This window comes from Homarus americanus, unplaced genomic scaffold (assembly GCF_018991925.1).
Source record: "Homarus americanus isolate GMGI-L3 unplaced genomic scaffold, GMGI_Hamer_2.0 scaffold17510, whole genome shotgun sequence".
Classification (NCBI taxonomy): Eukaryota; Metazoa; Arthropoda; class Malacostraca; order Decapoda; family Nephropidae; genus Homarus; species Homarus americanus.
In genome coordinates this window covers 147239-163672 of record NW_024712529.1, presented here as the reverse complement: position 1 = coordinate 163672, position 16434 = coordinate 147239, and the positions used below count along the sequence as shown (strand labels likewise).

Sequence of the window (16434 nt, the reverse complement as noted above, 5' to 3'; positions counted from 1 at the left end):
GGATAAGTTTAGGTTTGGGAGGGAGATGGGAAGAAACTGGTTCACAAATAGGGTGGTGGACGAGTGGAACAAGCTTAGCAACTTTGTAGTAAGTGCTGGAACGCTGGAAAGTTTTAAAAGGAGGCTAGATAGATTCATGGATGATGGAGAGTGGTAGTAACTCTCATAAGAACATAAGAACATAAGAATGGAGGAAACTGCAGCAGGCCTATTGGCCCATACTGGGCAGTCCCATTTACACCCAATCCCTATTGCTCACAGGAGCTGCCATGCACAGGCCAACCGGCCTATTGCAGACTCCTTATTTTCTTATGTTCTTCTTATGTTCTTCTTCTCTGTCTTAAACATGCATGATACCTAAATGTAACTGAGGTCTATTTGGGTTGAAGCCTATTTGGGTTGATTTCTCTTTGGGTTGAGGCCTATTTGGATTGAAGCCTATTTGGGTTGAGACTTATTTGGGTTGCGACTTATTTGGGTTGAAGTTTATTTGGGTTGAGGTCTATTTGTGTTGAAGGCTATTTGGGTTGAGGCCTATTTGGGTTGAGTCCTCTTTGGGTTGAGGCCTATTTGGGTTGAGTCCTATTTGGGTTGTGTAATGATTGATTGTTTATCAGACCATAGCTTACAGCCCACAGAAAAACAACACATATAACAGTAAGTAGATGCCCACGTGGTCACCCATGTAGGTTGACACACCCTACAGTGAGAGTAAGACTTGACCCAGAGGAAGTCACGGCCACAAGGTACCTGAGTTAACCCGGCGTTATGACCGTGTTACTCAAGAAGCTACACCTGGTCAGACACACCCCAGTGGTAATAATTAGGAAGCATTACCGACCGGCGTTCCACGATAGGCGACATGACACGCACCTGGACATACACAGCTGTCCAGACCTACCCAGTTTAGTGGTAATTAGGAGAGGTCATCTACCGACTTGTCTCCGTCAATATAAAGAGCCTGCAGCTCCTACCACAGACCATTATTATTATAACAGACAGGCAGAGACAGAACTCAGAAGAAGACAGGAGTCACGCTTGTCACTAGTCGAGGTCGAGAGGGAGACTTCCCTCCCCAGCTAGCAGAGTCTCCCACAGGAAACAGAGTCCAGAAACACTTGCAGAAAGCTATCCCAGCCGCTGGACCTCCCTCAGGTCACAGGTGAGTCATTGTCAGAGCGATCCTTAGGGTGAGTTACTTACGGTGGGAAGTGTATCCATTTCATGTTTGTGTCCGAGAGTCATTGTCTAGTAACGTAAATATAATGATCTATGAATGTGTCCATACCATTGAGTTAATTACTAAATAGTTTTACTTAGAGTTGGCGTTTAGAAAATTCCCCCAAAGAATATATAATAACATAAGAAAATAAGGAGTCTGCAATTGGCCGGTTGGCCTGTGCATGGCAGTTCCTGTCTAGAGTTACAACCACTCTCCATCATCCATGAATCTATCTAGCCTCCTTTTAAAATTTTCCAGCGTTCCAGCACTTACTACAAAGTTGCTAAGCTTGTTTCACTCGTCTACCACCCTATTTGTGAACCATTTCCTTCCCATCTCCCTCCCAAACCTAAACGTATCCAACTTAAATCCGTTGCTCCGAGTCCTATCCTGCTCGGATATTTTAAGAACTTTATCTATATCTCCTTTATTGATTCCTTTCACCCACTTAAATACTTCTATCATATCTCCCCGCACTCTTCGTCTTTCTAGGGAATGCAAGTTTAGTTTCTTTAACCTATCTTGATATGGAAGTTTTCTAAGTCACGGAACCATTTTCGTCATTCTTCGCTGCACCGACTCCAGTGAATTTATATCCATTCTATAATAGGGGCACCAGAACTGAACAGCATAATCAAGGTGCGGCCGGACTAGCGCAAGATATAGTTGCAATATGACTTCTGCACTCTTATTACTTACACTTCTAGATATAAAACCTAATACTCTGTTTGCCTTATTTCGAACATTAACGCACTGTTTTCTAGGCCACGCTACCAAACTTTCCTCATTTTACAAGCGTAATACTAATACCTCTTATTATTATTTCTACTTAAGATCGTCCTATTTGGGTTGAGGCCTATTTGGATTGAGTCTTATTTGGGTTGAGATCTATTTGGATTGAGTCTTATTTGGGTTGAGGTCTATTTGGATTGAGTCTTATTTGGGTTGAGATCTATTTGGATTGAGTCTTATTTGGGTTGAGGTCTATTTGGGTTGAGGTCTATTTGGGTTGAGTCTTATTTGGGTTGAGGTCTATTTGGATTGAGTCTTATTTGGGTTGAGGTCTATTTGGATTGAGTCTTATTTGGGTTGAGGTCTATTTGGGTTGAGGTCTATTTGGGTTGAGGCCTATTTGGATTGAGGTCTATTTGGGTTGAGGCCTATTTGGATTGTTTACTTTCTGGGCAGATTGTCTTACTTGTTGGTGACGGAGGACTTGTTGAAGTGATGTCCTCTATTGTTGTAGGTGATTGTCTCGTTGTTGTCGTGTAGTCTGTGTCATTTACCGTGGTTGATTCCGGCATTGTGTGATTATCCGTGGTTGATTCCGTTATTGTGTGATTATCCGTGGTTGATTCCGGCATTGTGTGATTATCCGTGGTTGATTCCGGCATTGTGTGATTATCCGTGGTTGATTCCGTTATTGTGTTATTATCCGTGGTTGATTCCGTTATTGTGTTATTATCCGTGGTTGATTCCGTTATTGTGTTATTATCCGTGGTTGATTCCGTTGTGTTATTATCCATGGTTGATTCCGTTGTGTTATTATCCGTGGTTGATTCCGTTGTGTTATTATCCGTGGTTGATTCCGACTCTTCATTTATCATGATTAATTCCGACATTGGTGAGTAATTTACTGTGGTGGTTGGTGGCGCCATTACCTTGATGTGGGTGGTGACATCACTGTTACCTTGCGTGCAGTAGGTGGTGACTTTACTGTTACCTTGCGTGCAGTAGGTGGTGACTTTACTGTTACCTTGCGTGCAGTGGTTGGTGACTTCACTGTTACTTTGCGTGCAGTGGGTGGTGACTTCACTGTTACTTCGCGTGCAGTGGGTGGTGACTTCACTGTTACCTTGCGTGCAGTGGGTGGTGACTTCACTGTTACCTTGCGTGCAGTGGGTGGTGACTTCACTGTTACCTTTCGTGCAGTGGAGTTGACTTCACTGTTACTTCGCGTGCAGTGGGTGGTGACTTCACTGTTACCTTGCGTGCAGTGGGTGTTGACTTCACTGTTACTTCGCGTGCAGTGGGTGGTGACTTCACTGTTACCTTGCGTGCAGTGGGTGGTGACTTCACTGTTACCTTGCGTGCAGTGGGTGGTGACTTCACTGTTACCTTGCGTGCAGTGGGTGGTGACTTCACTGTTACCTTGCGTGCAGTGGGTGTTGATACCACCTATGCTTCACCTGCTGTGGACGTCATGTGTTTTTGTTGTTGTTGTGGCGAGTGACGAGGTGTGTTTAGTGACGTTACCAACATCACCAGCAGCCGTCGGAAATCATCACAAACGTCGTAACCACGGGCGAGGATCTACTATTGACACGTCGCAGTTAACGTACTGGAGTAAACGAACCAGAGACGCCACGCCGCTCGACACTCCACGTCCACACGGAACCTTATGAGGGGAGGAGCGGGGTAGTGTTCCCGTAGTGATAGCGCTGACATCCTGTTTCTTATCTCTCTCTCTCTCTTTCTCTCTCTTTGTATATATACCGCAAAACAGTATCACGGAATGTTTATCCTTATCCTTTAACTAATATCATCATGGTCCAGGGCCGCGGGATATTCCTAGCTGTTACTGGTGTTGGAGCGGAAGATCGTGGTGGAGGTAATGATGGTGTTGGCGTTGGTGATGATTCTGGTGGCATTGACGGTGATGGTGTTAATGGCGGTGTAATGAGGGAAATCTCACTTAGGAAGGTATAGGTAGAACTTATAGGTGGAGGATTGTAAAGTGGGAAAAGTTGGTAGCGTCTCCGAATACTTATTTGACTTGGTATTATATGTTCTTAGGGGAAATCTGCTAAACAACATTTCTAAGTACCGCTAGTTATTAGTTGGCTGAATGGCATGGACGCATTAATAGATCATTATATTGACGCTACTAGACAATGACTCCCGGACACAAACAGTAAGTAACTCACTCTATGGATCGCTCTGACAAGGACTCATGTGTGACCTAAGGGAGGCCCAGCAGCCGGGGACTCTGACTGCAGGCCCTTGTACCACTGGGGCGAGTGGTCCCGGCGGGCGCTGGACTCTGTCTCCTGTGGGATACTGCCAGCTGGGGACTCGACTCGATGCTGGGAAAGGAAGTCTCCCTCCCGACCTCGATTTGTGACCGAGTGTGACTCCGACTGGCTCTGGGTTCAGTCTCCTTCTGTTTGACTCTTGGAAGGAGCTATAGGGCTCTTTTATTGGAGGTCTCCGGCCGACAGGTGTCGTTTCCTAATTGTCACAAATCTGGGAGTGTCTAGACAGGTTTGTTTGATCAGGTGCTTTTGGCAGACTCCGAAACCGTGTCTTCAGCTGTAGGGAGCTGAAAGTATCTACAAAATTATACATATATCGAGCAGTGGTCCTCCCCACCCTGCTATATGGCAGCGAGACATGGGTTATATACAGGAGGCACCTCAAGGCACTTGAAACCTTTCACCAACGTAGTCTACGTTCCATCCTCCGAGTTCGTTGGGAAGACAAGAGAACAAATACCAGTATTCTCACTGACACCAGCTGTAGGAGCATCGAGGCTACCATTATCCATGAACAACTACATTGGACTGGTCATGTTACCTGCATGGACGACAGTAGACTGCCAAAGCAGCTACTTTACAGTCACCTACCGAATTGTACACGTAACTCCTGCGGATAACTGAAAAGGTATAAGGATAGTCTTAAGACAAACCTGAAAAAGTGCCAAATCGACCCCCTCACCTCGGAGACGATTACTCCACACCGTAACGCTTGGAGGACCACCACACGGGAGGGTGTCAATATTTTCGAGTTAGCCCGACTGCAAACCAAGGCAGACAAGCGCCAACACCGGAAAGACGCTACCACCCGCACTCGATGTAGCCCTCCACATGTGCAACATCTGTGAACGATTCTGCGGGTCCCGTATCGGCCTCTTTAGCCACCTCAAAACTCACCAATTAAGGTGACATCCATAATAACTCATATCACTGTATCATAGCTGGATGATCGTCATATTCGATTTCGAATGACAGAGTAGATGCTTGGTGGGTCACAGGGTCATGTCGCTTATCGTGGTACGACGGTCTGTAATGCTTCTTAATTATTACCACCCTGGGTGTGTCTGGCCAGGTGTGTTTGGTCAGGTGTCGGCGTACTGGCCTGGAGTGCAGTTTCTTGAATTAGCAAGATCATGTCGCCTGGTCTCCCATCACATGGTGGCGAGAACTCCTTTTCCCTTCCTGACCGTGACCTTTGTTGGGTCAGGTATTAGTCTCACTTTAATTACTGTAGGGTGGATCAACTTACGTGTGTGTGTACAACTGCTCATCTAGTTACTGTTATGTGTTGTTCTTCGCTGCTTTGGTCTGATAAGCAATCATTACAGCGGTGGTTTTATGGTGGCGGCGGTGAGTGTTGGCGGGTGTGGTGGTTTCATAAAAGTATTATTTAACCAAAATTAATAAAATGACTAACCCAAAAAAGTAAAGTCCACAGTTCTAAACAAGTAATATTAGAAAAAGTTGTCACTGGTCCCTCGCTGAAGTCGACGCAGAGTCCTGGACCCCCTCTGAACCCATCACAAACATTAGTCACAAGTGTCACCGACTTACATCATCCCGTGGAAAGTCTCTCGCCCAACACCTGAGAACTGCTTGGATTTACTGAGCGTAACGTAACATACTGGTGTACTGTACATTTGTCGCCCAAACTCCAGCGTTGTCTGTTGTTATCTATCTTATATGGTTATCTCTTTCACACCTCCTCCTGCAAGATGCGAAGAGGAGTCGGCTGACTCACTCCACCCATTATACAGTACAGGTGACCTCGTGATAAGAACATAAGAAAATAAGGAGTCTGCAATAGGCCGGTTGGCCCGTGCATGGCAGCTCCTGTCGGGAGTTACAACCACCCTCTACCGTCCATGAATCTATCTAGCCCCCTTTTAAAAATTTCCAGCATCCCCCAGCACTTACTACAAAGTTGCTAAGCTTGTTTCACTCGTCCACCACCCTATTTGTGAGCCAGTTTCTTCCCATCTCCCTCCTAAACTGAAACTTATTCAACTTAAATCCGTTGCTATGAGTCCTATCCTGCTCGGATATTATAAGAACTTTCTCTATATCTCCTTTATTGATTCCTTTCACCCACTTAAATAATTCTATCATAGTTCCCCGCACTCTTCGTCTTTCTAGGGAATGCAAGTTTAGTTTCTTTAATCTATCTTGATATGGAAGGTTTCTAAGTCCCGGAATAATTTTCGTCTTTGTTCGCTGGACCAACTCCAGTGAATTGATATCCATTCTATAATAAAGGCACTAGAACTGAACAGCATAATCGAGGTGCGGCCGGACTAGTGCAAAATATAATTGCAATATGACCTCTGCACTCTTATTACTTACACTTCTAGATATCACGCTTTGCCATAAACAGATAAATTGTACCGGGAAATTTCCCCCCACACATTCATTATTCTGTCACTTTATGTAACTTGCTGACAAAACCCATGACCCTTAGGCATTTACGCCCTTAATGCATGAGTCATAAAGGCAAGCATGAACTCCGCATGCTTCCCAGATGGGCACTGTAAGTGTAAACGCTTCTGCGCTTCACCTTGCACAGGATGTAAGGGGGTGCCCAATAAACTAGCCCCCTCGGGGGCAATCTTAAAAAAATAATCCATAAAACCCAATACTCTGTTTGCGCTTTTCGAACATTAACGCACTGTTTTCTAGGCCGAAGGTCCTGGCTTACGAGTACCCCTAGGTCTCTTTCACAAGTCGACTTCTCTAGTTCGATGTTGTTAAAGCTGTATACGTTTACATTATTTGTTTTTCCAGCTGCACTTGCTGGTGTTGAATTTCATTTGGCATTTTTCTGACCACTCCTGCAGTTTATTTAAATCTTCCTGTAGTGCATATGCATCCTGTCCTGAATTAATCTGTCGCCCTATTTTGGTGTCATTCGCAAACTTGCTGAAGTCACTGCTGATCTCAGTATCTAGATCGCTTATGTAGATTATGAACAAGAGTGGACCCAGTACTGACCCCGGGGGAACTCCACTAGTTACACAGCCCCACTCAGATTTAAAACCATCTCTGCTGACCCTCTGTGTTCTATCGGTGAGCCATGATTTTATCCAATTTAAAACACTCCCCTCGATACCATGAGCTTTAACTTTCTCAGAAGCCTCTGATGCGGTACTCTGTCAAATGCTTTGCTAAAGTCTAAGTAAATAACATCGTAATTTTCGTCATTATCTACTACCTCGAAGACTTTCCTAAAAAACGTAAGCAGATTTGTTAGACAAGATTTTCTCTTTGTAAATCCATGTTGAGAGTCGTAGATTAATTTGTTTTTCTCTAAATGCGATCGGTTGCTATTTGCTAAAATTGATTCAAGAAATTTCCCCACTACCGACGTCAAACTAATCGGTCGGTAATTTGACGCTGATGCTCTGTCTCCCTTCCAAGCGGTCCCAATTAGTTACATTTGGGAAGCAACTCACACGATGGATGATATTCGTGTTGGCGGCCGTGAAAGGAAAGAAAGTAGCTTTTAAACCTAATAAAAGAAGAAAGAAAAAGAGTTGATTAAATTTAATTAGGCTTTTGTTAGTAAAAGGCGACGTAGTATAAAGGTGGTGGTGGTGGTTTTATCTCTCCCCGTGTGAGGATTTTAAAGGACAAACACCTATAAAAGTACATCACATCCCTAGATCTGCAACCATTACAGTACTAGTCGGTCACTTAACTAACAAGTAATTAGCGATCGGCCGCAGGTGTACTCAAGCAACATAAGGAAGTGTCTTCCGGCTACAGTTTCTCTCTTAGGGTGTTGGCGAACAAGACGCTGCAGAAAGTCTAGTACTTGAGTGTGTGTGCAGGCAACCATACATTCCTACAACTTCTCCCCCTCCTCACTCTACCCCCTTCTTCCTCACTCCACCTTCTCCTGCCCTCACTCCACCTTCTCCTGCCCTCACTCCACCTTTTCCTGCCCTCACACCACCTCCTTTTCCTCCTCCTCCTGCCGTCACTCCTCCTCCAACTTGAGCTGGGTGAGGGTGTCCTCCCTGCCAGTCGTCCGCCGGATAGCGTATTGTTCCCAGCTTCCGTTCTTATTAACGAGGATGTCCTCTTCCTGACGCCTCCCAGGGCCTCTTCTACCCCACGCATTTTGCACACACTCCTCTGTCATGCCCCGTCACCTGTCATGCCCCGTCTCTGGTCATGCCTCGTCTGGCATACCCCGTCTCCTGTCACACCCGTCTCCTGTCCTGTCATACCCCGTCTCCTGTCATATCCGTCTCCTGTCATACCCCTTCTATTGTCATATCTTCTGTCTCCTGTCATACTCGTCTCCTGTCGCTCCGTCTCCTGTCATTCCCTGTCTGTCTTGTCTCCTGTATTCTGTCATGCCCCTGTCTCCTGTCATTCCCCGTCTCCTGTCTTGCCCTTGTCTCTGTCTTGCCCCCGTCTCCTGTCATGCCCGTCTCCTGTCCCCCCGTCTCCTGTCATTCCCCGTCTCCCTGTCTGTCTCCTGCCTTGCCCGTCTCCTGTCATGCCCCGTCTTCACCGTCTCCTGTCATGCCCCGTCTTCTGTCATGCCTGTCCCTCTCTGTCATACCCCATCTCCTGTCATGCCCCTTCTGTAATTCCCCGTTTTCTGTCATGCCCCGTCTCCTGTCATACCCCGTCTCCTGTCATGCCCGTCTCCCTGTCATGCCTCTGTCTCCTGTCATACCCCTGTCTCCTGTCATACCCCTGTCTCTGTCCTTACCCGTCTGTCATACCCTGTCTCTTCCTTGCCCTGTTTCCTGTCATACCCTGTCTGCTGTCATTCCCGTCTCCTGTCATGCCCTCGTCTCCTGTCATGCCTCGTCTCCTGTCATACCCATCACCCCGTCTCCTGTCATGCCCCGTCTCCTGTCATGCCCTCCCCGTCTCCTGTCTTACCCTGTCTGTCATACTCCCTGTCATGCCCCGTCTCCTGTCATGCCCGTCTCTGTCATGTCATCCTGACATGCCTCGTCTCCTGTCATACCCCGTCTCCTGTCATGCCCCGTCTCCTGTCACCCCTGTCTCCTGTCATGCCTCGTCTCCTGTGCCTTGTCTCCTGTCATACCCCGTCTCCTGTCATGCCCCGTCTCCTGTCATGCCGTCTCTTGTCATACCCGTCTCCTGTCATGCCCTCTCCCTGTCATGCCCCGTCTCCTGTCATACCCCGTCTGTCATACCCCGTCGTCTCCTGCCCTGTCTGCCCGTCTCCTCCTCCTCTTTTCTTATACCTTCTCCCAACTCTCTCTCTCTCTCTCTCTTCTAATACCTCTTATTGTATTCTCTTTTACCTCTCCTCTTTTCTCTTTATTCATTGTTCCTGTCCTTCTCTCACTTCTTCTTTCTCTTCTCTCATTCACTTCTTCTTTTCTTCTCTCTCTCTTGGTCACTCTCAAGCTTCTTCCTTTCTTCTTATATTCCCTTGTTTGGGCTCTCTCTCTCTCTCTCTCTCTCTCTCTCTCTATTCCTGTCTGTCTGTCCCCCCTCTGTCTGTATGTCTGTTTGTCTGTCTGTTTGTTATGTTTTTTCTGGATTATTTCATTCTTTTCTCAATCTCTCTCTCTTCTCCTTGTTACCTTCCTTTCCTTAGTCTCCAAAGTAAAAACAATAAATAAAAAAATAAATAAAAATAAAAATAATTAGCATAATATTACATTAGAATGATATTATGGACAACACGAAAGATAATACCTAGAAAAGAACGAAAGGAAATGGAAGGACATAGCAAGAGAGAACTGGAGATAAGTAGTAGTTGATAAAGAGCGTGTGATGTAATAATGGGAAATAGTTAAATAGGGCGGATGATTAGCGTAAAGAAAGATTAGCGCCATGACAGGATGAGTTAATTGTTAATGATTCCTATGGTTATGAAGATTAGTGAAGTATAAGGGTGAGGAAGGTATAAGGTATTGGAGATACGTTAGGATTAGTAGAAGGTTAAGAATTAGTAATGTATTGGGATTAGTTAAATGTGACGGATTAGTTAGGCTAAGTAATAGAGGGTTTATAAGGATTAGTAAATTATAAGGTTATGGAAGAGGAAGATAAAGAGGAGATGAGAGAGAGAGAGAGAGAGAGAGAGAGAGAGAGAGAGAGAGAGAATTTATACAACAATAATTTATAGTAATAACAAGTAAAACCTCCCTTATCTTCTCCTTTCCCCTCACTGGAATAAAAATACTATAACCACCCCATAATAAACAACAACAACAATAATAATAATAATAATAATAATAATAATAATAATAATAATAATAATAATAATAATAATAATAATAATATAAAGATAATAATATACTGTACTGTCAATACAATCAGGTTCCCTTTGCTTCTCAGAGAGTAATGGAAGGGGTGGGTAGATAGGAGGGGAGAGTGTGTGTGCGAGTGAGCGGACTGGCCGGGCGGGAGGGAGAGGGAGGGAGGACACTGCCAGCTGGGACTTTCTGTGTACCAAGGGGGTGTAACTCAGAGGTAGAGTGCTCGCTTCGCATGTGAGAAGTCCCGGGTTCAATCCCCGGCTCCTCCATCTTTTGTTTTTAATTTATTTTTTATTTTCTTTAAGTCACGATCAGTTTTAGGTGTAATACTGATTTGACTGGTGGATTTTTTTTATTATTATTCGTGTTGCCGTTCTTTAGGACTCTAACCTAACTTTAACTCTACACCAAAGCTAACTCCAACCTAACCTAACTTTAACTCTAATCTAACTTTAACTCTAACCTAACCTAACTCAACCCAGATCTAACCTAACCTAACCCAACTCTAACCTAACTCAAACCAAACCTACTCTAACCGAACCCAACTCTAACCTAACTCTAATCTAACTAACCTAACCTAACCTAACTCTAACTGAACCCAACTCTAACCTAACCCAACTAACCAAACGTAACCTAACTCTAACCTATCTCTAACCTAACGTAACCTAACCTAACCTAACTGAACCCAACTCTAACCTAACCTAACTCTAACCCAACTCTAACCTAACTCTAACTGAACCCAACTCTAACCTAACCTAACTCTAACCTAACGTAACCTAACCTCATTGTTATTGTTTTGTTCTCCCGGTATCACCTGTTGTATCTATAGTGTAAAGTCCAGTTTATGGCGTCGAGTTTACAGTGACAACATGGGTAAAATAATGGCGGTCTAAAGTTGGTGCCACTGATAGTTGTCTTGTGTGTGTGTGTGTGTGTGTGTGTGTGTGTGTGTGTGTGTGTGTGTGTGTGTGTGTGTGTGTCCTTGGTCCCCCATCTCTAATGCACCATCTGCATTCGGACGGCACAGGAGGCCCTGAGAGCGAGGCATCTGTCACCAGGGGAAGCCTCCTGATGGACACCTCACGGTAGACAATCGAATGCTATATGACTGGGGAAGGGCAGCTGCGTGTGGGTTATGGTTGGCTTGGTTGTCTATTGTGATGTGTGTGTGTGTGTGTGTGTGTGTGTGTGTGTGTGTGGAAGGAGGGAGGGAGGAGAGAGAGAGAGAGAGAGAGAGAGAGAGAGAGAGAGAGAGATAAAATCGGGCTCCACAGTTTCCCAAGTCAACGGTATAGTGTAAGTGATGTTGACGCAAACATTCAGGCGACGTCAGTATATCTCGCCAGATGACCCGCCACCACCTGTATGATGATGATGATGATGATGATGATGATGATGATGATGATGATGATGATGATGATGATGGAGTAAAGAAGGAGGGGGGAGGGGTAGGTGTTAGAAGTCTCAGGTTGTCTCCCCCCCTCCCCTCTCTCCCCTCCCCTCCCTCCCCTCACCATTAAAAAAAAGATGTTTATGTTTGTGTGTTCTCCCTCTTCACTCCACGTGTGTCCAATGACTCCAGCAACCCATGACCCCAGTAGCCTGTGATCCCAGTAGCCCGTGATCCCAGTAGCCCGTGACCCTAGCAACCCATGACCCCAGTAAACTGTGACCCCAGTAGCCCGTGATCCCACATAGCCTGTGATCCCAATTGTCCGTGACCCCAGTAGCCCGTGATCCCAGTAGCCCATGACCCTAGCAGCTCGTGACCCCAACAGCCCAGTGACCCCAGTAGTCCGTGACCCCAGTAGCCCGTGATCCCACCTGTCCAGTAGTGACCCCAGTAGCCCGTGACCCCAGTAGCTCAGACCTCGCAGCCTGTGACCCCAACAGCTCGTGACTAGCAGCTCGTGACCCCAGCAGCTCGTGACCCCAACAGCCCGCGACCCCAGTAGCCCGTGACGCCAGTAGCCCGTGACCCCAGTACCCCGTGACGCCAGTACCCCGTGACCCCAGTAGCCCGTGACCCTAGCAGTTTGAAAGGCAGCCAGTAAATATTATAGTTTGCGAATTGAAATGGAGTGTAGATGCTTTAACTTGGGTACAGTTAAATTCTTAGGTCGAATAATCCTCGTAACTGGGTATTGAAATTCACATCAAACTACCTAACCTAAGCTAACCTAAGCTAACCTAACCTAAACTAACCTAACCTAATCTAACCTAAAAATTGCCGTTCCAAATGGCATCAGAATTACACCGAGACTGCCTTAACTAACTACGTTTTTTATTGTTATCTAAGAGGAAGAACATTTGAATATTAATGTTTTGAGAATTCAGATCCAGGATTGAGACTGTGTGGTTATGGAGATGGATGATGTGACCTGAGACGTGGATAGAATGTGGATCTGTATTCCTCTGTGGGTGGGGGGTGGTGTCCACCCACCTTTCTTATACCCGTCTTTAAGAAATGGTAAACATCCCTTCACTCCAATCCTCATCCCTACTCCTCTTCCTCATAGCCTGATCCCTCTTCCTTCTTGTCATCCCTATTTCTTCTTGCCATTCCTATTCCTCATCCCTGTTCCTCATTCCTCCCCAGGCCAAGTGACAGTTAATCCACGGACCTGACATTGTCATGGACCTTATACGGAATGCATCAAGGGTACGAATCTTACAGTTAGAGAGATCGAACCACACGGACTTGACGACACGTATCTGTTGACAGGGATGCAACATATCAAAAACATCATGGCACGAACGTCACACTTCGAACCTGAAAACACGGACCTGAACCCCAGAGACAGATAGTACGGACCCCCGACCCCGGACCCCAGACCCTTTGAGTCGTTCTCTCACACGTGACCAATCCTGTGAACGCGTGTATCTAAGTCTCTATCTTGTCTACTTTAATCGTTAAATTTGGACCCTGGCACGCACTTCCTCCCCCCCTCCTCTGATCCCTTTCCTCCCTGCTCTCCTTACCCCTCCTCTTCCTTCTTCCTCCTCTCCTTCTTCCTCCTCTCCTTCCTCCACCTCCCCTTCTGCTCCCTTCCAACCTCCCCCCTCCCCTCTCCTTTCTCTCTTCTTCCGATCTTCTCCTCACGTCACCCTGGTTTTATTCTCCCTTAGTGTCCTCTCCCCCCTCTCAGTCGCCTTCCTTCCTTCCTTCCTTCTGCCGACCACCTCAATCGCGTTTTGTTCCGCCCTCCTTCCCTTGCACTCCTTTCCGCCACCAACCGCCGTGACCCCCACTGTCTCCTTACCTCAAAGCCCTTTCCCCGGTTCCTTTTCTTCCCCAAGGGTCCATTTCTTCACCTAGGATCATTTTTCCCCAAGGGTAATTTCTTCCCCAAGGGGCCATTTCTTCCTCTAGAGCCTATTTCTTCCCTAAGGATTATTTCTTCTCCTAGGATCATTTCTTCCCCTAGGGTTTATTTCTTCCCCTCGGGTTCATTTCTTCCCCTCGGGTTCATTTCTTCCTCTAGGGTTTATTTCTTCCCCTTGGGTCCATTTCTTCCCCTGGGATCAACTTCTTCCCCGAGGTTTTATTTCTTCCCCTAGGGTCCATTTCTTCCCCTGGGATCCATTTCTTCCCCTAGGGTAATTTCTTCCGCTTGGGTTCATGTCTTCCCCTCGGGTTCATTTCTTCCCCGAGGGTTTATTTCTTCTCCTAGGGTCCATTTCTTCCCCTGGAGTCCATTTCTTCCCCTGGGATCCACTTCTTCCCATAGGGTCCATTTCTTCCCCTGGGATCCACTTCTTCCCCTAGGGTAATCTTTCTTTCCCGAGCGTCCCTTTCACCCCTCACCCCTCTCTACACTGTGAATACCCCACTTTCCTCCCAAACCCCCTATTCCCCCATCTTTCCTTACGTTCAAGCACCTAAGTTCTCCCCGACTTTATTGAATCTTGGTAAAATAATATTGACATTGAAAAACTCTCTTCAGAAACAATATATGGTACAAATACGTTGAGTTTCTTATTGATATAGTCATGAGTATAAAGGTGGTGCCTGTGTAAATATAAATGTCTTAAAGTGTAAGGCGATCTTTGCCGCCACTCATTCATTCCTCTTCTCGTGGCTCATGGCAAGCTGTTTACTCTCCTGTGAGCCTTCGTACTGCTGACTCTGCCCCCTCTGCGCTCACACTCGTCACCTGTCCGACTTTTCCACTCATCGCTTCCTGCTCCAGCCCTGGACCTGCCCCCTCCTAGGGCCCAGGGACGCCACTTCAGCCTCCATGGACGCCTACACATCACAAATACACTGAACTACGCCCCTTTGGCCTGAGTTTACACGTCAGCTGATTCATGATGACCATTTTCTGACCTGTTTGTCCTCCAAGTTGACCTCGCGTGGCAGCCATGTTTTCCGCTGTAAACGCTTCAGCGCTTCGCCTTGCATTGGATGCTCGGGGTGCTCAATAAACTATCTCTCGTGCGGAACAAATCTGAAATCAGCAGATGTGAGAGCTACATTGCAGCACTCCGGATGTCCAGGGTGATACTGTGGGTGGTGCTGCAGCTGTGGGTGGTACTGCAGCTGCGGGTAGTGCTGCAGATGCGGGTGGTGCTGCAGCTGCGGATAGTGCTGCAGATGCGGGTGATTTCGCCCACTTAAATGCAATTAACCGACGCTTTGGATATGTGGGCTAAGAAAGTAGTTATAATGGTACACGTAACACACACACACACAACACCTGGGTCATAACCAATTGTACTCAAAGGTAACTCTCGCACAGTAACTGACTCGACGGCCATGACTTATGATGACCCACACAACTGCTTGTTTGTGCATGATGGTGAAACAACAGTAATTCCCCGTCAGCTTGGGGTGGGGAAGGTGGGGCGGGGAGTTGGGTTAGACTCAGCCAACTTAGAGGGTCTTGGGGGAGAGAAGGAGAAGGGAGAGGAAGAGGAAGAAGGAAAAAGGTTAAGAGGAAACTGTGTGTGTGTGTGTGTGTGTGTAATAATAATAGTAATAATAATAATAATAATAATAATAAACGGTTTATTAATAGGGATGCAGCCGGTGGCTGAAAATATACAAACTTACATGTGATTTAGACGTACTGTAATGATATACGTTTGTAGGGGTATCGAGATATTAATGTTGTCCACTACACGTTCAATACATTTACAGGGCTGTACAGTACATAAATCAGAGTTGTTTATTATTTTAACAATAGATGGGATGGTGCTGTTTTATATCTATCGGGCTCCATGATGAGAGAGAGAGAGAGAAAGACAGAGAGAGAGTAAATGAATGAAATCTTATAAGTGAGAGTGAGAGACTCACCCCCAGACCACAGGCTCTGCCGTTGCTCAGGAGCCTTCATAGCTCAGTGGCTAGAGCGCTGGTCTAGTAAACCAGAGGCCGGGAGTTCGATCCTCCCTGAAGGCAGTGTTGATATATTTTCTTAATTTGCACCTGAAGTATTTTCTAAATGTCCATTTTTATGTTGAGTAAATTATCTGTAAAAAGTAATCCGAGTTGAGAAAATTATTACCGTGGTGAAATATGGCGGCAGTGACAAGGAGCATCTCACTCGCCGTTAGTTCACTGTTGAGGCTGGGTACTGGCGGTCATGTCGCATTGGTAAGAAAAGTTTAAGATTTAAGTCAACTATTCAATCACCTTATGTCTCTTATTACAATTTGGTTATATATTCTGTTTGTTTGTCAGGTTATTCTGGGGATAGTTAAATCTTGATAACATAAGAACATAAGAACATAAGAATGGAGAGAGAGAGAGAGAGAGAGAGAGAGAGAGAGAGAGAGAGAGAGAGAGAGAGAGAGGTACCGTTCCCTGCCCCATGAGGAGGTAGCGAGGACGATCGATCCAACACGGAGCCGAACAGCGACTATGAGTATGAACGGACCTAAATTACTAGTGATGAGGAGCGTGGATTTATTTCAG

The 16434-nt window shown here is 46.0% G+C and overlaps 2 non-coding genes across 2 annotated transcripts; both read left to right on the top strand.

The window, feature by feature from the left end:
- The first annotated feature begins 10711 nt into the window (after positions 1 to 10711).
- Trnaa-cgc lies at positions 10712 to 10783 on the top strand. Its single transcript has one exon. It is a non-coding gene; the product is annotated as a tRNA-Ala (tRNA).
- Positions 10784 to 15845: 5062 nt separating this feature from the next.
- On the top strand, positions 15846 to 15918 carry Trnat-agu. The gene has a single exon. It is a non-coding gene; the product is annotated as a tRNA-Thr (tRNA).
- The last annotated feature ends 516 nt before the right edge of the window (positions 15919 to 16434 follow it).